Genomic DNA, 22,430 nt, shown 5'->3' with positions numbered 1-22,430 from the left:
CCTTTATCCGCTTATACCTTGCTCTATGTCTCTATGCCCAATTTCAAATTCGTCCAGTCTCCTTCCCCAGTCTACTTGGTACTGTATCATGTCCCTGTCTTTCTGCATATTTTTTTTTCCAACCTGATTATCAACGTACGGAACCTTGGCTAAATCACGAGGCAACAGGAGCCTTCCCACACATAGTGCGACACCTCATCTATTAATCTATACTTGAGTAATGGGACCCATGCAACAACTCATCTAAGGCCACATTCTACTTATCTTTATAAAAAGTTAATATATACTTGTAGCCGTTCTAAATTTTCTTTTAACTAGGCAACATTTGTATTCCGGCATTCATTGTCCAAGGTTCTCTTAGAGTAGTGGCTTTCCCAACCTATATCCTTTGTCTCTTGGGATGAATGGAAGTTGCGCCATTTATTCCTTAAGTTTGTCGTCTTTGTCTCTTAAGAGTTCTGTTATTTTTGGTTCGATGTTGTGTATGCACATTACTCCTTTATACCTTATAGACCTTACCCTTACTGTGTACCCAACATAGGTTTTTAACTTAGTCAGCATATACCAACTACGCCTTACTAGTGGTCCTACTTTATCCATGTATAATTGTATCACACCGTTCAATTCATACTTACATATCCCCCTTTTAGTTCGTACTCATATTCAGTTCCTGACATCTCTTTGAGGTGCTTCTGTTAGAAGTCATCTCCCCAATTAGTCGGTGGAGAACTATAAACTATTATCGTAAACCACTTTCCAACCATTGTTGGAAAAACCCAGAATCTCTTAAACATCACAGTACTTCTTTTAATACTTGACCTACTTGGTCCCCTTCTGAGTTTATCCTCGAGTTATCAACCACTTATCTAATTTACAATAGGAGTCGGGGGCTTGGTATTTTCAAAAAGAGTGAAGCTCAATTACTGGATATCTTATCCTTCTACCTGAGCTTCTCCCCTTTTTTACAACATAATTGCGGCTGGAGATACTGCGGTCTGAACTATATTACTCAGGTAGACTTTTGTTTCTCCAAAACCAACTTCCCCAAGTAAAAAGGGTATCCCTTATTAGTGACCTGAAGGGTACCTCTTACGGCTTTAGTTAACCATAATGGGGGTACTTGGTATCAACTTCCAAGACATATTAAGACTCTATGTTTTATTCACTTTTCTTGTTCTGGGAAAATTTCGGCAGAGTTTCCTCTATACTCGTTACTTATCCCAAAACCTGCACGCAGAAAATACCAATAATGCCTCATAGGGCCAACACATATATATATTCATATCATATCACAGCCACACAAGTCTTTCAACATCACCTCATATTGTAGCTACACAGGGCTTTCAATATCAATAATAGTATAAAAATAATGGACTTACCTCGTATGTCCAACTTTGAACTGCATCTGTTGCACTTCCTGTCTACTTTTCCTTTCAGTTATTTTTGACTTTACATTTCCATCACATATCAAAACCTTTCTCCACAGATATCTTTCGTGCCTTTACTTACCTGTGCTTCGTAACTTTCCATGTCGTCAATTACTTTTTTCTATCGATGTCATTCTTCTGCTAAAATCCAAAGTTAGTATAAGGAGATTTCCTATTACTCGGATCTATGGCACGATCTCGGATGTGAAGGGAAAGGAAACATCCTAAATGCCTTGTAGCTTCTTGTTTACAGATGTGGTGCACAACACATCGATAATCAAGACTCTACTAGACATGGTCTGTAGACAATCCAAGGACGAACTGTTTTGATACCACTTCTGTCATGACCCAACCCCGTAGGTCTCGACTGGGGTCCGACTTGGACCCTCGTATACATATCTATTAGTTGTGGTCAAGTCGAACTATAGACATACAGTGCATATAAATCAAGTGGAGTCAAACCGGACTACAAACAACACAATGCCATGCTGATCCCTATTGGGCGATAACATTTTTATAAACATGTAGCCTCTTTCATTTGTATCACCTCATGAAAGGGCACGCAAGCCGACAAGGCTTCCATAACATAATAACATATATCATACATCATATAGACCCAGCTGAATCAAACTGACATACACAACCCACATATACATGTCTGCAGACCTCTAACAATATCAATGACAACATATGGCGGGACAGGACCCCCGCTGTACTCCTGAATAGACAAAACAGTTCTATACATCAGTGGTCAGTACCAAAAGCTAGGCTCCGATATGATGGAGCCTCTTCCAGCTGAGCTGAGCTGAATCCTAAGCTGACGGACTCCAAAACCTGTATCTATACCTGCGGCCATGAACACAGCCCCCTCGAGAAAAGGGGGGTCGGTACAACATATATACTGAGTATGTAAAATATAACACAATACGACTAGAGGCATATCTGAAATAGAGAAGCAGGGGATAAAATATCAAATCAGAAACCGATACTTGGAAAAGTAAAATCATGTATGCTCAAATTTTCAATATACCCGGCCCTATCAGGGATCCGGTGAATCATATATGTAGTACCATCACCTCCTTATTATAACACATCATCATATCATCATATATATACATACGTACCCGACCCTCTAGTGAGAGCACGATGAATAATGATGTGGATTGTGCATGATTACTATTCCCGGCCAGGGCATGATGAAAGAAGTGTTACAGTATACACGAGTAGAGTAGTGAAAAACAAAACACAGTTTAAATAATTATCGGAGAATTAATGAAGTCATTAGGTGAATCATCCCTGGAGATCAGGGCAGAAAATATCTGACGTATACCCTCTAAATGTCACTAAGGACTATGTAAAAGAGAGTTTTCCAAATATTAGACTTATACCAGTATGAAATATCTTATAGTAGTCCGAGCGTTGGTTATCTCAGAGCCTTTCTTTTTATGAAAAAGAGCTTAGTCGAATCAATCGTTACACAATTATATAGAAGACTCGAGGAGTAGGAGTTTAACTACTTTAAAAGTCTTAACATCCAGAAGTGATTCAGAGTCCTGAAGTCATATTCAGAACCTAAGATTGAAGTTGCCCCAAAGCTTTCATCATCCATAGCCTACAATTAAGACATGCTAAAAGGAAGAGAAAAGATAGGATTTACATACTTATGTCAAAAACATGCCATGAGAGAGCTTCACATACCTCTTATGAGTTACTCTTTATCCTATTTTCCTCATCGTACTTTGAACCTATTCAACATGAAAGTGATAAGAATATCAACCACTCTTAGCTTTCCATCACCTTAGGCTACACATAAGTATTCATAGAACTCAACCCTTCGCTTGCTTTCTTGACTAGTTCCTTAACTAGTTAAAGAGTTTACGAAAATCGAGCAGCACCTCCCCTATAATGTGCCCTATACGAAGTTCCAATTCCACTATTAATACCTACAACCAACCAACAACCTGCAACATATGTTTAAGCAGTTCACATCAACAATATACAACATAATCTCCAAACGATTCATTCGAAGCTACCATACCAAAATAGGATGTGTAGCCTTTGTTTTGTAGAACCTTAAATTTTACGAAATGAGGGGTCATTTGGCTTCAACCAGAAGCACCCCTACCCCTTTTAGAACACATTTAGGCCCTGAAACAACACACCACACCCCTTCAACAACACCTCACAAGAACAACACTTTACTTCGACGATAATTCAACTATAACGACTACAATTTGGATTGTCTTCAATGTCAAGCATTCCTATACCATTTTTATGTTCCCAGCCACAGAAAAGGCATATAATATACTCCATAACATCACCATAAATTCCAAACTAAAAGGATAAACCTTACCTTATCCGAAATTGGCCAAAACTGCCAAATTGCAACTCGAAACTTCTTCAAACGTGCTGAAATTGAGCGGGCTATTTATGTCCCTTCTCCGCTGCCCCAAATTGGAATTTTTGGTTATCAAACACTATTATATAACCGTGGGATACCTAAAATAATCAATTCACAAAACGAAAGTAATAGGCTCACCTCCAAAGGGCCAAACTCGTAGCTCCCTCCTCTTATTCCTAGAGTTTTCGTTTCAACTTTCTCTTGTTTGTTTCAAGTGTAAAGCTAAAGTTATTATTCTGTAGGCATCGTAAGATACATGTATACACCTCCACATTTTTGAGAAACACCGTAGATAATTAATTCACGGAGGAAAAATTAGAAACTTACCTTAATTTTTCCAAAACATGGCTGACTTTCTCTTCTTCTTCTCTCACGTTTTCTTTCCTTCTCTTTGGCTGCTGTTTTGGCTAAGAACTGAAGTTCTTAGTCACAAGACATAAATATGTAGGGTGGTTTAGGAGGTGACACGTTTCATCCTCTAAGGGTGACACGTGTCCAACCCTTATTGGACCACCATAACTATATAACCACTTAGGGGCTGCCACGTGGCAATAGGGTCCACCTCCCCCCAAGCAGGTGGGTCATCTACTTGACTCCAAGTAGGTGGGTCACTTTATTTCTTGATGTGCATCCACTTGTCACTCCTCCATTAGCGGCCACATGTCATCTTGTTCCCTTCCTCGTGGGTTCGTAATCTCATCCTATTTTAAGAGCCTATGTAATCCGTGCTACGTAAGCTTGGTATATCCTCAAGTAGCTCAAGTATGTAAGACTTCTAAGTTAGTAGCTTACGTAGGTAAGTCGAGTCCTACGACTCATCACTTGGCCTTCAATTCCTTACGGATTCTTATGACTCTATTTCCAACCTTCTCTACTATGGGGTATCACATTCTCTCTTCCTTAGAGTCATTTGATAGTGTCGTAGCGTATTCGGCTCACATGATAATGTCTAAGGAACTTATAAGACATTTTGAGTTTAAAAGTGTGGGGTGTAACATCCTTCCACCCTTTAGAACATTCGTCCCTGAATGTTAAACAAAACTTCCTTTAGCACCTTATACAAATCGTAGGGAGATTCTTTATTGTTTCCATAACACATACTTCTATCCAAGTACTTAATATATGAATTTCAGGAGTTGGGGTTACCTGCAGACATCGGGAATAGGTGCGAATACTTTTGTTTTATGTTCTTTTCAGCTTCTTCGGTCATTCTCTTTCTAGTTTTAGTTTTGCCACAGTATTTTGATGGAAGGCACGTCTTTAGTCTACGATCTTCTAATTTGCCGATCTAAGATGGCGATAGGTTGTTCCTCGTATGATTCCATTTTCTGGACATCATCTATGGAACATACTCTGGGTGGCTCATCAGTACCTTTGCGAAACATTCTTATCTAATAGACTGGGCGTATAGTTTTCTAATCAGGTGGTAAGCTCAACTTACCGGCAACTTTTCCCACCTTATGAACAACTTGACAAGATCCAATGTATTTTGGGTTAAGTTTCCTTTTTTGGGTGACCCTGTTATGAACATTCAATCATCAATTTGAACTTTGTATGTCGATGGAGATTATCTGTATATTATTTCTTCGACTCTAGGTTGCTAATCCTTAGCTTGATCAATCATGTTGGGGCCCTATAGCTTAGTCTCTCTAACATCACCCCATCTAATAGAGGACTTATACATCTTGCTCTACCAGTCTTATACGGGGCCATTGGGATACTGGAGTAGTAGCCATTATGGTAGGCAACTCGATGAGTGATGGATAATCATCCCAGCTACCTTCGAAGTAAATCTCCTGGCTTGCGACATATCTTCTAGCGTCAAATAGTGCGCTCAGTCTATTTAACAGCATGAGGGGAAAATGTGGTACTAAGACCTATCTGTGCTCCCGATCTCTTCTTGGACTGATCTCAAGATGTTAATTATAATTGAAGTCCCTCTATCTGAGATATTAGTTGAGAAAGCCTCACGGAACCTTACTACCTCCTTGTCCTATAACTTCACCTAGTTCCAGCTGCATAGGTGGTCTTGCTTAAAGGCAAATAGGCTGATTCATTAGCCTTTTCGCAATAACCCGTATAGTACCCTACTCTTGAAGAATATAGCATAGGTGCGTAATGTCGTTGATAATCACTTGAAACACACTCTAAATGATCCAAAGAATCCATGGCATTGAAATTTCAAAATTTTCATACTCTTTTTTTTCTTTTTTACCTCTAACTAACAAATTGAGTCTCACTTCACCACAAGGGAAGAGAATTTAGAAATTGAATCTAGGAATTAGGTAAAGGATTACCAAAAAAACACCTCAAAATTTGAACAAAGGACATTGTGATGGCCTTCCTGATAGTTCTTCAGATGTGTGATGGCCCGTCACTTGTATTGTCACAAAAAGCTCAAAAAATAGACTCTCTAGATAAGACTAACGGCGACTCTGATGGTCCGTCAGATATGTGATGGGGTATCACTTGTACCATCATAAAAGGGATCTAAAAAGTGAGATACTGGTTAAGGGTGACGGTGACCCTAATGAGCATCGGGTATTGTTATACCCCGTACTTTTGTATCTTGAAAGACTTTTGTACCTTGAGAGGTTTTTGAGTTTCTTGAAAGATTTTAAAGCTTTTTAAGTTTATTAAACTTCTTAAGTTTATTGAAAGGTTCTTAAATTTCTCAGAAGTTACCATGTGAGATGAATAAGCTATAACGCTATCAAATAACTCTAAGGAAAGGAGAATGTGATACCCCATAATAAGGAAGATTGGAGATAGGGTTATAAGAATCCAAAAGGAATTAGAGGCCAAGTAGTAAGTCGTAGGACTCGACTTACTTGTGTAAGCTATTACTTTGGATGTGTTACATACTTAAGATAATTGAGTACATAATAAGCTTACATAACAAGGATTACATAGGTTCGTGAAGTAAGACAAGATTACAAACCCAAGAAGAGGAAAAGAGAGTGCCACGTGGAAGCATGAGAGAGTGCCACATGGAAGAAGTGGTAAGTGCCATGTGGCAGCATCTAGATCAAGGGGGTGTACCCCCACCTGTCATATGGCATCCCTGGATTAAAGAAGGGGATGCGGTGGCCTAATGAGGGCTTGACACGTGTTACCACTTAGGGTTTGACACGTGCCACCCCCTAAGGTAGCCTATATATATAAATATATTTTATGAGTCATTATTATATACAACCAAAGTCATTCTTATCTACAAAATTCTAGAGAAAAAAAGAAGAGAAGAGAAACCTTGAGCTAGAGAAGAGAGAGCCACAGGTTGGAGAAAAAAAAAGGGGTAAATCCTTCGATTTCATTCCGTGAATTAATTATCTAGGGTATACCATGATGATATGAAGGTGTTATTAATGTAAATTTATGATTTGGGGCAGCACCAAAAGGACAACAAACAGCCACAAAGTTTTAGTCGTGCTAAAGGAACTTCCGAGGCGAGTTTTGGCGAGTTTTGGCGAGTTTGGCAAGTTTTGGGTAAGGTATGGTTTTCCCTTTAAAATTGTAGTTTATGATGATATTATGAGGTATATTACATGTCTTAAATAAGTTTGTAAGTGTAAAAATTGCATAAGGATGCTTTTCGTTAGAAATGAACTAAATAGAAGTCGTTATACTTAAATCGAAGTCGGGTAGTGTGTTATGATTATGGTGCTGCGGTTGCAGCTGATTTGGTTGCATGGTGAAGTTATGTAAGGTGTTTTAAAAAGGGTGTGGGTGCTTCTGGTTACAGCCACATGACCCTCCATTTCATATTGTTAAAGGTTTTACGAAATAAAGATTAAAAACTCTATTTTGGTATCGTAGTTAAGCGAGTTGTTTGGAGTTTGTATTGTGTAAAGTTGAAGTGACTTACTTATAAATAAATTTTTGGTTGTTTTTGTTGTTATGTTTGTTGATATTTTTTCCGAGTTAAAATCTTGGGGATGTTGAAGTTATATGGGAAATGCTGCCCAATTTTCGATAACTTCGGAGCTAGTAATAAGCTAGTTAAGAGAAATGGATAAGGAAATGATTCCTATGGGTACGTGGTTGCAGAGTTGGAAATTGAAAAGTGAAAGATTATTAATCTTAGTATTACTCTCATGTTAAATAGTTTCAAAATACAACGATGCAAACGTGGTTAAGAGTAATCCATAAGAGGTATGTGAAGCTACCTTCTTTCTCTTGGCATGTTTTTGGCATAGGTATGTAAAGCTACCCCTTCCTTCTCTTGGCATGTTTTGAGATAAGTATTACATGATGTAAGTTTTGGGGGTTATCCCATCAATAAAGCTCCAAGCATGATTTATGACTCTTATCTACTTCCTAATGTTAGAACTTCCATAATAATTGAGCTATGGCTCTCAAGCCTTTTATATGATGGAGAGTAGTAAAAAAATGTGAAGCTATCTTCCTTTCTTTGGCATGGTCTTTATGAAACAAATGTATGATTTTTATATGCTTCCAAGTAAGTTCCTATTCTTAGAGCCACTTGGATGGCCAATGTTCTAGATTTTCAGAGGTTCTATTTTGATGAAATCCATAATAACATTCAAAAGGTACTTGATATAGAGCTTGTCTTGATTTTTGAATGATAGTTCATTTTTATCATTCCATCGATTCTCAAATATGATTTAAATTGCATTTAGTTTCTCACTACTCTACTCATGGATGCCTCAGTGCTTCTTTCACATAGCCCGGTCCAGGAGACACATGATCGTGCATACTTATCTGCCTTATTCGCCGTACCCCAATGTGAGGGGGCAGGTATGACCTGTATATGGGTTGTGGAGTTATGATGTGCCATGTACATATATGTTTATGTCTGATGATATGGTATAATATGATATGGTCATCTGATATGATATGATCTATTAGAGAGGTATTCCATACTCTGAAGTTATGCTATTTTTTGGCACCGGTGATGGAATGACGACCACGTTTTGTTCACTACGTCTTGTTATGGGGTAGGATATGCCATATGTTTTTCCGCATGCATTATCAGGGGTTGCGATAAGCATTTTGATATTTCTGAATATTTCGCTCATTTGTTTTGCACATTCTGTTCTAGTAATGACTTTATTTATTACAGCCCATGCTTTACCTATTCGGTACATTTTCTGTACTGACCCCCTTTTCTCGTGGGCTGCATTACATGCCTGCAGGTACAGACGATTGAGTTATCAATCCGCTTGCTTAGGACATCCACTCTGCTGTTTGACAGTACTCCTTTGTTCAGAGCCTATATTTTGGTACTGACCTTTCTGTAGCCTATATGTATACATTGGTTAGGGGTACGACGGGGCCCTATCTCGTCATATGATTATGCTATCATTCTGTAGATATTTTTAGATATGTATTTGTGGGTTCTATATATGTTTAGGGCTTTTATGTTCTGTGACTGCCTTAAACGGCCTTCGTGTGCTACATCTACTTTCATGTGCTCCTTAGCGACCTCTTTTGATTTCTATATTTGTTTCTTCTGCTAGCATGATAAGTGGGGCTAAAGGTATGTATGGGTGCCCAACTCGGGCACTAGTCACGGCCTATGGAGTGGGTCATGACAAAAGTTATATCAGAGCGGTCCTTCCTTGGAGTGTCTACAGATCGTGTCTAGTAGAGTCTTGTTTATCGGTGTGTTGCGTGCCACATCTATAAATAGGAGCCTACAGGACATTTAGGATGTTACCTTTCTTTCATATCTAACATCATGCGATAGATTTAAGTCATAGGAAAACTCCTTATATTAACCTTGGATGTTAACAGAAGGATGGCAACAACGGAAAGAAGTGATTGATGATATTGGAAGTCACAAGGCACGCAGGTAAGAAAAGGCAAGAAAGATATCTGTTGGGTAAGGTATTGAAGTAGAACTAAAATGTAAAGTTGTAAATTGAAAGGAAAAAGTAGATAGGAAAGTGTAACAGGGGAAGTTCCAGTTGACGTACGAGGTAAGTCCATTTTCATACTATTGATTGTGGACGCCCTGTGTGGCTGCGATATGATATGATATGATACATATATATGTAAATTTATACATGTTGGCCCTGTGAGGCAATTTTGGTATTTTCTGTGTGCAAATTTGAGAGAGTAAGGAATATAGAGGAAACTCTGCCCAAATTTTCCTAGAAATAAAAATAGAATGAGATACAGGGCTGTAGTATGTCTTAAAGGGTCGTTCCCAAAATAATGACAAGATTTCTCTAAACCACGAGTATGGCTGACTTTGAGAAATAAGTTAATTACTGAATTGATGGCAATAGAAACTAGGAGGTCAATATTGATATAGTAAACCAAAGTTGGAAAAGAATCATGACCCTAGGGAGATGATTTAGAGAAGACTGGTAGTTCTGGATAGAACGATATATTAAGGCACCGACAGAATTGATACACAGGGATAAACTGTGATGAACTATAATTAAAAAGAGTAACAGTATGATTAAGACAAGAGTGTAAGGGAAACAGAATTGTGATGTATATGAAGTATAAATAGGATAACTTGGGAGATATTAAGGATAAGACTAACTAAGAAGGGTAAGTAACCCATAGTAAGAATCATGAAAAAGGTTAAGAAGTGTTATACTATGGGGTAGAATACGAATAGGATATGATGTGAATATAACGAGGATCATTATGAAAATAAGTAAAGCCTAGTGAGAAATTGGCTAGTGATAGGACGTGGTCTGTGTAATAAGAATATAAGGGTAAGTATGAAATGGAAAAGTGGGCTAGGGAACAAATAAGAAGACTTATCAAGTTCCGTAGGGAAAGTTGCGAATAAAGATTATGTGATAACAGAAAGGATAGCGAGCACAAGGAAAGAAAGAGTAAGTGAAAGGAGTAAGTAAGAAGAAAGCGAGATGACATTGTAACAATAGGTCATGACATGTGTAGCCGAAGATACGAATGCTAAAAGTGATGGAACTACGAAAGCCCAAGCTGTAGAAGGATGAGCAACGAGATAGAATGGGTGTTAGGGAATGATTGGTATGATACGAATAAATATGGATGGATATAATACGTTTTGGAAATGAGAAAAAGGACTATGTGGAAGTAATGCATTCCGAATAATACAGAGGTAGTATAAGATCCCTGTTGTGCAGAATAAAAGATAGACATAGACGAGATAAAAGGGGAACGTACAATATGAACTTAAAAGTGCTTAAATGAATACAAATATGGAACAAAAGGGGAATGTACAATATGAACTTAAAAGTGCAATACGACTACATGGTTGTAAGGTAAGGCCCTAATTGAGGCAAACTTGGTATATTGTTGAGAAAATTAAAAGCCGGTGTTGGGTACACAGTAAGGGTAAGGGGTATAAGGTATAAAGGGGTGGTACGTGCACAGTCGTCACCCCGACAATAGTGGAATCCTTAAGAGAAAAAGATGGTAAACTTAAGGAATAAATGGTGAAATATATATTCATCCCAAGAAACAAAGGATATAGGTTGGGATAAAGCTACTCCTGCAAGAGAACCTTGGACAATTATCGTCGAAATACAAGTATTGCCTAATTGAAATTGGAATGACGAAAAGTGCTAATTAACTTTTGATAAAAATAAATGGAGTGTGTCCTTGGATTAATTGTTCCATGGGTCATATTACATAAGTACAGATTAATAGATGAAATATTGCACTATGTGTGGAAAGGTTCTCGTCGCTTCGTGACTTAGTCAAGGATGAAGAAAGAGATGGATATGATACGATACCAAGCAGATTGGGAAAAGAGATTTGGAAGACAGATAGGTCTTCATACATCACTGTACCCTCAGACCGATCGATAGACTAAGCTTACTAGCTAAATGCTAGAAGAGATGCGGCGGGCCTATATGGTTGACTTCAAAGGTAACTAGGACAATTGTCTACTATCTGTCAAGATTACTAATTGGTTGGTTTGATGTTGGTAAAACACGACTAATGGGCTCAGGCATGGTTCAATAAGTTGTATAAAAGACAAAGCTTATTCAGGAGAGATCATTAGCAGCTTAGAATCGACAGAAGTCATATGCGGATAATCGATGTCGATCTCTAGAGTTTCAAGTTAGTAATTGAGTATTCTCGAAAGTATCACCCACAAAGAAAGTAATAAAATCTAGACCTTAGTCCCAGATACATTGGTCCTTATCAGATCCTTCACCAAATAGTCAAGGTTACCTATGAGCTGGACTTACCAGCGGATATAGAAGCAGTACATCCAGTCTTTCAGGTATTAATTCTTTGCAAGTGTGTTGGTGATCCAACCTGAGTTTGTCCAATAGAATATATCCAGGTCACAGAGGAATTATCCTGTGAAGAACAACCTATCACCATCCTGGATCAACAGAGTAAAAGATTGTGAACTAAGGATGTAGCTTCCGTCATGGTATTGTGGTGAAACAAAATACATGAAGAGATGACCTAGGAAGCTGAAGAGGAAATGAAACACAAGTATCCGTACCTATTCCCTACATCTACAAGTAATCCCAACCTTTGCAACTCTGACATTAATTGCTCGATGAAAGTATATATCATTGCAATGGAATAGGAAAACTCTCTATATAGTCGGTAGAAGTTACCATGTGAGACGGATAAGCTATAATGCTATCAAATAAATCTAAAGAAAGGAGAATATGATACCCCATAATAAGGAAGATTGGAGATAGGGTTATAAGAATCCAGAAGGAATTGAAGGCCAAGTAGTAAGTCATAGGACTCGACTTACTTGTGTAAGCTATTACTTTGGATGTGTTACATACTTAAGCTACTTGAGTACATATCAAGCTTACATAACAAGTATTACATAGGTTCGTGAAGTAAGACGAGATTACAAACTCGTGAGGAGGATAAGAGAGTGACACGTGGCAGCATAAGAGACTGCTATGTGGAAGCAGTTAGAAGTTCCATGTGGAAAAAGATGGATCAAGGGGTGGACCCTATATTCCACATGGCATCCCCGGATTGGAGTAGAGGATGTGGTGGCCCAATGAGGGCTTGACACATATCATCACTTAGGGCTTAACACATGTCACCACTTAGGGGTTGACACGTGCCACCCCCCTAAGGCATCCTATATATATATATATATATATATATATATATATATATATATATTATGAGTCATTCATATCTACAACCAAAGTCGTTATTATCTACAAACTTCTAGAGAAAAAAAGAAGAGAAGAGAAACCTTGAGCTAGAGAAGAGAGAGCCACGGGTTGGAGAAACAAAAGGGGTAAGTCCTCTGATTTTGTTTTGTGAATTAATTATCTAGGGTATACCACGATGATATGAAGGTGTTAGTAATATAAATTTATTATTTGGGTTTGCATCAAAAGGACAACAAGCAACCATAAAGTTTTAGTCGCGCTAAAGGAACTTCCGAGGCGAGTTTTGGTAAGTTTCGGGAAAGGTAAGGTTTTACCTTTCAAATTGGAATTTATAATGATGTTATGAGGTATATTAAATGTCTTAAATAAGGTTTGAAGTGGAAAAATTACATATGGATGCTTGACATTAGAAACAAACTAAATTGAAGTCGTTATACTTAAATCGAAGTTGGGTAGTGTGATGTGATTGTGGTGCTGTAGTTGCAGCTGGTTTGGTTGCGTGGTTCAGGGATGGAAGGTGTTTCCAAAAGGTTGTGGGTGCTTCTGGTTTCACCCAAATGACCCTCTGTTTCATATTTTTAACGGTTTTATGACATAAAGATTAAAAACTCTATTTTGGTATCGTAGTTAAGCGAGTTGTTTGGAGTTTGTATTGTGTAAAGTTGAAGTGATTTACTTGTAAATATGTTGCTGGTTGTTGTTGTTGGTATGGTTGTTGATATTTTGGCCGAGTTGAAATCTCAGGGATGTTAAAGTTATATGGGAGATGCTGCCCAATGTTTGGTAACTTCGGAGCTAGTAGTAAGCTAGTTAAGGGAAATAGATAAGGAAATGATTCCTATGGGTACGTGGTTGTAGAGTTGGAAATTGGAAAGTGAAAGGTTATTAATCTTAGTATTACTCTCATGTTAAATAGTTTCAAAATACAACGACACAAACGTGGTTAAGAGTAATCCATAAGAGATATGTGAAGCTTTCTTCTTTCTCTTTGCATGTTTTTTGCATAGGTATGTAAAGCTACCCCTTCCTTCTCTTGGCATGTTTTGAGATAAGTATTACATGATGTAAGTTTTGGGGGTTATCCCATCCATAAAGCTCCGAGCATGATTTATGACTCTTATCTACTTCCTAATGTTAGAACTTCCATAATAATTGAGCTATGGCTCTCAAGCCTTTTATATGATGGAGAGTAGTAAAAAAATGTGAAGCTATCTTCCTTTCTTTGGCATGGTCTTTATGAAATAAATATATGATTTTTATATGCTTCCAAGTAAGTTCCTATTCTTAGAGCCACTTGGATGGCCAATGTTCTAGATTTTCAGAGGTTCTATTTTGATGAAATCCATAATAACATTCAAAAGGTACTTGATATAGAGCTTGTATTGATTTTTGAATGATAGTTCATTTTTATCATTCCATCGAGTCTCAAATATGATTTAAATTGCATTTAGTTTCTCACTACTCCACTCGTGGATGCCTCAATGCTTCTTTCACTGAGCCTGGGCTAGGAGATACATGATCGTGCATACTTCTCTGCCTTGTTTGTCGTGCCCCAACGTGAGGGGGCAGGTATATCCTGTACATGGGTTGTGGAGTTATGCTGTGCCATGTACACATATGTTTATGTCTGATGATATGATATAATATGATATGGCCATCTGATATGATATGATCTATTACGGAGGTATTCCCTACTCTGAAGTTATGCTGTTTTGTGGCACCAGTGATGGGATGACGACCATGTTATGTTTACTACATCTCGTAATGGGGTAGGATATGACATATGTTTTTCCGCATGCATTATTAGGGGTTGCGATAAGAATTTTGATATTTCTAGATATTTCGCTCATTTGTTTTGCTCATTCTTTTCTAGTGATGACTTTATTTATTACATCCCACGCTTTTCTTATTCAGTACATTTTCTGTACTGACCCCCTATTCTAATGGGTTGCATTACATGTCTGCAGGTACATACGATTGAGTTATCAATCCGCTTGCTTAGGACATCCACTCTGCTGTTTGATAGTGCTCCTTTGTTTAGAGCCCATATTTTGGTCAGGGATACGATGGGGCCCTGTCCTATCATATGATTATGCTATTGTTCTATAGAGATTTTTAGATATGTATTTTTCGGTTCTGTATATGTTTTAGGATTTTATGTTTTGTTACGGCCTTAACTGCTTTCATGTGCTCTTAAGCGACCTCTTTTGATTTCTACATTTGTTTCTTCTGCTAACATGCTAAGTGGGGCTAAAGGTACGTATGGGTGCCTAACTCGGGCACTAGTCACGGCCTACGGAGTGGGTCTTGACAGGTGTCATGACCCAACCCCATAGGCCGCGACTGGGGTCCGACCTGGACCCCGGGTATACATATCTATCAGCTGTGGTCACATCGAATTATGAACATGCAATGCATATAAATCAAGTGTAGTCAAACCGGACTACAACAACATGATACGTAAATGAGAACCCCAATGGGTCATAAGATTCTGTATATCTGTAGCTCTTTCATTTGTATCACCTCATGAAAGGGCACGCAAGCCGACCAGACTGCCATAACATAACAACACGTACAATATATCATATAGATCAAGCTGAACCAAACTGACATATACAACCCACATATATATGTCTGCAGATCTCTAACAATATCTATGACAACATATGGCGAGACAGGGTCCCTACCGTATCCCTGAATAAATAAAACAGTTCTATGCATAAATGGTCAATACCAAAAGCTAGGCTCCGATATGATGGATCCTCTTCAAGATGAGCTGAGCTAAATCCAAAGGTGACGGACTCCAAAACTTATATTTGTACCTGTAGGCATGAACGCAGCCCCCCCGAGAAAAGGGGGGGAGGTCAGTACAACATATGTACTAAGTATGTAAAACATAACACAATACGACTAGAGGCATATCTAAAATAGAGAAGCAAGGATAAAATATAAAATCAGAAATCTATACCTGGAAAAGTAAAATCATGCATGCTCAAATTTTCAATATAGCCAGCCCTATTAGGGATCCGGTAAATCATATCTGTAGTACCATCATCTCCTTATTATAACACATCATCATATCATCATATATATACATACGTACCCAGCCCTCTAGTGAGGGCGTGATGAACAATGTAGTGGAGTTATGCACGATTACTATTCCCGGCCCCAGAGTCGACGAAAGAAGTATTACAATATGCACGAGTAGAGTAGCGAGAAACCAAACACAATTTAAATCATTATGTGAGACTCAATGAAGTCATCAAGTAAACCGTCACTTGGAAGTAATTGAAGTACCTGCTAGGTTTCACGGAGGACTGTATGGAGCATCAGGAACCATAGACATGTGTCACAATGTTGCCAAACAACTTATAGGATCCATACGTCTGTCCTCGTGGAGCCCTTAAGGATAGAGTCCTATACCTCCAGTTACTATTTAACCTATCGAAGACTCGAAGATATTAGCTTACTACTTTAAAGTTTAACATTCAAAAGTGAGTGAGGGTCCCGAAGTCATATTTAGAACCTGGGATTGGAATTACCCCCAAAGCTCATATCATATCCTGCTTACATCTAAGACATGCGAAAAGAAAGAGAAAAGATAGGCTTTACATTCTTATACCAAAAACATACCAAGAGAAGCTTCACATACCTCTTATGAGTTACTCTTTATCCCATTTTCCTCATCGTCCTTTGAACCTATTCACATGAAAGTAATATGAATATCAACCACTCTTAGCTTTCCAGCACCTTAGGCTACACATAAGTATTCATAGAACTCAACCTTTCACTTGCTTTCTTGACTAGTTCCTTAACTAGTTAAAGAGTTTACAAAAATAGGGCAGCACCTCCCCTATAATGTGCCCTATCCGAATTTCCAATTCCATTCCTAATACCTACAGCCAATCAACAACAACCTGCAATATATGTTTAAGCAATTCACATTAACAATATACAATATAATCTACAAATGATTCATTCAAAGCTACCATACCAAAATAGGATATCTAGCCTTTATTTTGTAGAACCTTTAATTATATGAAATGAGGGGTCGTGTGGCTTCAACCAACAACACCCCTACCCATTATAGAACACATTTAGGCCCTACAACAACACACCACACCCCTGCAGCAACACCTCACAAGAACAACATTTTACTTCAACGACAATTCAACTATAACAACTACAATTTGGATTATTTTCAATGTCAAGAATTCCTATACCATTTTTATGTTCCCAGCCACACACAAGGCCAAAACTGCCAAATTGCAACTCGAAACTTCTTCAAACGTGCTGAAATTCAGCAATCTATTTATGTCCCTTCTCCGCTGCCCCAAATTAGAATTTTTGGTTATCAAACACTATTATATAACCATGGTACACCTCAAATAATCAATTCACGAAACGAAAGTCGGAGGCTCACCTCCAAAGGGCCAAACCCGTAGCTCCCTCCTCTTATTCCTAGAGTTTTCCTTTCAACTTTCTCTGGTTTATTCCAAGTGTAAAGCTGAAGTTATTGTTCCATAGAAATCATAAGATACATGTATACACCTTCATGTTGTTGAGGAACACCGTAGATAATTAATTTACAAAGGAAAAATTGGAAACTTACCTTAATTTCTCCAAAACATGGCTACCTTTCTCTTCTTCTTCTCTCACATTTTTTTTCCTTCTCTTTGGCTGCTATTTTGGCTAAGAACTGAAGTTCTTTGTCACAATACATACATATGTAGGGTGGTTTAGGAGGTGACATGTGTCATTCTCTAAGGGTGATACGTGTCCAACCCTTATTGGACAACCGTAACTATGCAACCACTTAAGGACTACCATGTGGTAGTGGGGTCCACCTCCCCCCAAGCAGGTGGGTCACCTACTTGACCCCAAGTAGGTGGGTCACCTGCTTGCTTGAGGTGCTGCCACGTGTCACTCCTCTATTGGCTTTCACATATCTCTTTTCCCCTTTCTCATGAGTTTGTAATCTCGTCCTATTTTAAAAGCCTATGTAATTGGTGCTACGTAATCTTGGTATGTCCTCAAGTAGCTCAAGTATGTAAGACTTCTAAGTTAGTAGCTTTTATAGGTAAGTCGAGTCCTACGATTCGTCACTTGGCCTCCAATTCCTTTCGGATTCTTATGACTCTATTTCCAACCTTCTCTACTATGGGGTATCACATTCTCCCTTCCTTAGAGTCATTTGATTGTAACGTAGCATATACGGCTCACATGATAATGTCTAAGGAACTTATAAGACATTCTGAGTTTAAAAGTGTGGGGTGTAACATCCTTCCCCCTTTAGAACATTCGTCCTTGAATGTTAAACAAAACTTCCCTTAACACCTTATACAATTCGTAGGGAGATTCTTTACTATTTCCATAATATATACTTCTATCCAAGTAATTAATATATGAGTTTTAGGAGTTGGGGTTACTTGCAGACATCGGGAATAGGTACGAATACTTGTGTTTTATGTTCTCTTCAGCTTCCCCGGTCATCCTCTTTCAGGTTTTGGTTTTGCCACAGTATCTTAATGGAAGGCACGTCTTTAGTCTATGATCTTGTAGTTTACTGATCTAAGATGGCGACGGTTGTTCCTCGCAAGATTCTATTTTCTGGACATTATCTATGGAACATACTCTGGGTGGCTCACCAATACCTTTGTGGAACATCCTTATCTAATAGACTGGGCGTATAGTTTTCCAATCAGGTGGTAAGCTCAACTTACTGGTAACTTTTCCCACCTTATGAGCAACTTGACAAGATCCAATGTATTTTGGGTTAAGTTTCCTTTTTTTGGGTGACCCTGTTATGAACATCCAATCATCAATTTGAACTCTGTATATCGATGGCGATTATTTGTATATTATTTCTTTGACTCTAGGCTGCTAATTCTTAACTTGCTCAATCATGTCGGGGCCCTTTAGCTTAGTCTCTCTAACATCGCCCCATCTAGTAGGGGACTTACACATCTTGCTCTACCAGTCTTGTATGAGGTCATTGGGATATTGGAGTAGTAGCCATTATGGTAGGCAAATCGATGAGTGATGGATAATCATCCCAGCTACCTTCGAAGTTAATTTCCCGGCTTGCGACATATGTTCTAGCGTCTAATAGTGCGCTTAGTCTGTTTAACAACTTGAGGGGAAAATGTGGTAGTAAGACCTGTCTGTGCTCCTGATCTCTTCTTGGACTGATCTCAAGATGTTAATTATAATTGAAGTCCCTCTATCTGAGATATTAGCTGAGGAAGCCTTACGGAACCTTACTACCTCTTTTTCCTATAACTTCACCTAGTACCAGCTGCATAGGTGGTCTTGCTTGAAGGCAATTAGGCTGATTCGTTAGCCTTCTCGCAATAACCCATATAACACCCTACTCTTGAAGAGTATAGCATAGGTGCATAATGACGTTGATAATTTGGGAATCCTTAGCCTCGTATAGTCCTTCATTTTATTCCCAAACTTTAACTGGCACTTCATCCTTTGGATTTTGCTTTTCAATCCTTAAAGTTGGCTGCCAAGTAGTGTTGAAATTCCCTCGCCCACTGGCCCATATAGCCTTTCTATCATCTATCTATCGTTAACTGGTACTATGTTGAAGAACTGTGGTATGCAAGTGCGCCATCAGTTGGTAATCAACTAACACTGCTTGTTTTGCTTAAGACCTTATTACAATTGCCTTAATATATCTTATAATACTCTGGGTACATAATCTCATATCATTTCCCCACCGCTAGTTCAGATTCTTCCATCTCGCGTGATCATACCAGCACTAATGCATTAAGTTCCATCAGAATTTAGAAGTTAAGCATGCTTGGGCGAGAGAAATACTAGGATGGGTGACCTTCCTGGGAATTCCTCGTGTCGTGTTTCATGGTAATCCTTGCAATAATGTGCGGGGCACTCAACTTAGTCCAAAATTTATCTTAGCGTCATCTCACTAGTCTTTATGTGTTGCCTTTCCCTTTCCTCTGTTAATCTGCAATCGGTATAGGGGTAGATCTTTAGTTTCACTATGACCATGTCCCTTTTAAGTCATTCTTGTTTAACTCCTCCTATTGTATTCCCCCCTTTACATACACACCCATTCATTGGGGTTGGCTACTGAGTAGCGCTAAAGTTCGTTCATATAGTGACCTTTAGAGCCACTTTGAGTTCTGTCTATCATTAGCTGGCATAGTTTTAAAGGAATCTGACATATAAGCTTGCCAATCCTATATTAACCAACTAGTCCTGTCCGTCTTATTTAAACCATTTCGCAATTTTTCCTTACCCCCGCTTGTAACCTTCTTAACACATTCTCGTGTCATTCTTTACCTTTACGAGAATATGAGAGAGTGCAAGAAATACCTTGTCGCACTTCTTTCTATTTCCTTATTTACTCCTTGCTCATTTTATCTCCTACCATAGGAGTCTTGCTATTTCTTTTTCTTGGTTATTTATCTATCGTAATATCATTTGCGACCAACTCTATAGCCAATATTTAGCTTTTGACCCAGTATGGTGTCATTATCCTTCATAGTGTCTCTTGAGTTATTCAATATCCTTTTATTGATATACCCTTTTCTTTTCATACACACTCACCTTCTAGCGTTACGTCATTCAAGGTCTTGTTGAAAACTTCTTAACACTATCTTGCATAGCCTTTTGACTTCTATCCAATTATTGATGACTTCCATATCTTCCCAACTTGGTTCAACAAAGGATCTTATTGAATTTTAAACATCCGTCTCAAGCATGTTTCCCCATCAATTGCCTCCATCTTACCCTTGCAGTTTTCTCACTTACTTCCCCCCTTTAGAGGGTACTTATACCTTTACCTGCTTATACCTTGCCCTATATCTCTAGGTCCAGTCTCAAATTCGTCCGGTTTCCTTCCCCAGTCTACTTAGTACTACATCATGTCCCTATTTTCCATACATTTTATAACCTACTGATCCACGTACGGAACCTTGGCTAAATCACATAGCGACTAGAACCTTTCCATACATAGTGCAATATCTCCTCTATTAATCTATACTCCAGTAATGGGACCCCGGGAACAACTCGCCCAAGGCCACATTTTACTTATCTTTATAAAAGTTAAACACTTGTAGCCATTCTAAATTTTCTTTTAACTAGGTAACATTTGTATTCCGACATTCATTGTCCAAGGTTCTCTTGGAGTAGTGGCTTTCCCAATCTACATCCTTTGTTTCTTAGGATGAATGGAATTTGTTCCATTTATTTCCTAAGTTCGCCGTCTTTGTCTCTTTAGAATTCCATTATTTTTGGGGCGACGTTGTGTTCACACGTCATTTCTTTATATCTTAAGCTCCATGCTCTTACTGCGTACTCAACGTAGGATTTTAACTTAGTTAGCATCTACCAAGTGCGCCTTATTAACGGTCTCACTTTGTCCTCGTACTGCTATAGTACACCTTTAAATTCATACTCATATTCAGTGCCTGACATCTCTTTGAGGTGCTTCTATTTAGAAGTTCTTTCCCCAATTAGTTGGTGGAGAACTATAAACTGTCATAGTAAACCATTTTCCAACTATTGTCGAAAGAAACTAGAATCCCTTAACCATCACAGTACTTCCTTTTAATACTTGACCTACCTGGTCTCCTTCTGAGTTTATTTCGAGTTATGAATAACTTATCTAATTTACAATTAGGAGTTGGGGGCTTGGTACTTTCAAAATGATTGAAGCTCAATTACTGGACATCTTACCCTTCAACCTGAGCTTCTCTTTTTTTCTACAGCACAACTACGGCTGGAGATACTGTGGTCTGAACTGTACTGCCCCGATAGACTTTTGTTTTTTTTCGTAATAAACTTCCTCGAGTAAAAAGGGTTTCTCCTATCGATGACATGAAGAGTACCTCTTACAACTTTAATTTGACATAATATGGGTACTCGGTATCAAGTTCCAAGACATGTTATAAAGCTATGTTTTATCCCTTTTTTCTTGTTCTGGGAAAATTTTGGCAGAGTTTCCTCTATATTTCTTACTTATCCCAAACCTACACGCAGAAAATACCAACAATGCCTCACAGGGCCAACATATATATATATATTTGTATCATATCACAGACGCATAGGGCTTTCAATATCACATCATATCGCAGCCACACAGGGTTTTCAATATCAACAATAGTATAAAAATAATGGACTTACCTCGTATTTCCAACTTCAAACTACATCTGTTGCACTTCCGGTCTGCTTTCCTTTCAGGTTTCAACTTTATATTTCAATATTACTTTAATACCTTACCCAATAGATATCTTTCGTGCCTTTACTTTACGTACCTGCATGCTTCATAATGTCTCATGTCGTCAATTACTTCCTTCGATTGATGTCGTCCTTCTATTAAGATCCAAGATTAGTATAAGGAATTTTCCTATGACTCAGATCTATAGCACGATCTCAAATGTAAAAGAAAGGTAACATCCTAAATGTCCTGTAGCCTCCTGTTTATAGATGTGACGCCCAACACATCGATAATCAAGACTCTACTAGACACAGTCTGTAGACAAT

The 22,430-nt window shown here is 38.3% G+C and overlaps 1 pseudogene; it reads left to right on the top strand.

Annotated features, from left to right (window-relative positions):
* Window positions 1-19,661: 19,661 nt before the first annotated feature.
* On the top strand, window positions 19,662-19,781 carry LOC129881292 (5S ribosomal RNA; annotated as a pseudogene).
* The last annotated feature ends 2,649 nt before the right edge of the window (window positions 19,782-22,430 follow it).

This window comes from Solanum dulcamara, chromosome 2 (genome assembly GCF_947179165.1).
Source record: "Solanum dulcamara chromosome 2, daSolDulc1.2, whole genome shotgun sequence".
In the NCBI taxonomy this organism is placed as follows: Eukaryota; Viridiplantae; Streptophyta; class Magnoliopsida; order Solanales; family Solanaceae; genus Solanum; species Solanum dulcamara.
This window is presented reverse-complemented; position numbering and strand designations above follow the sequence as displayed.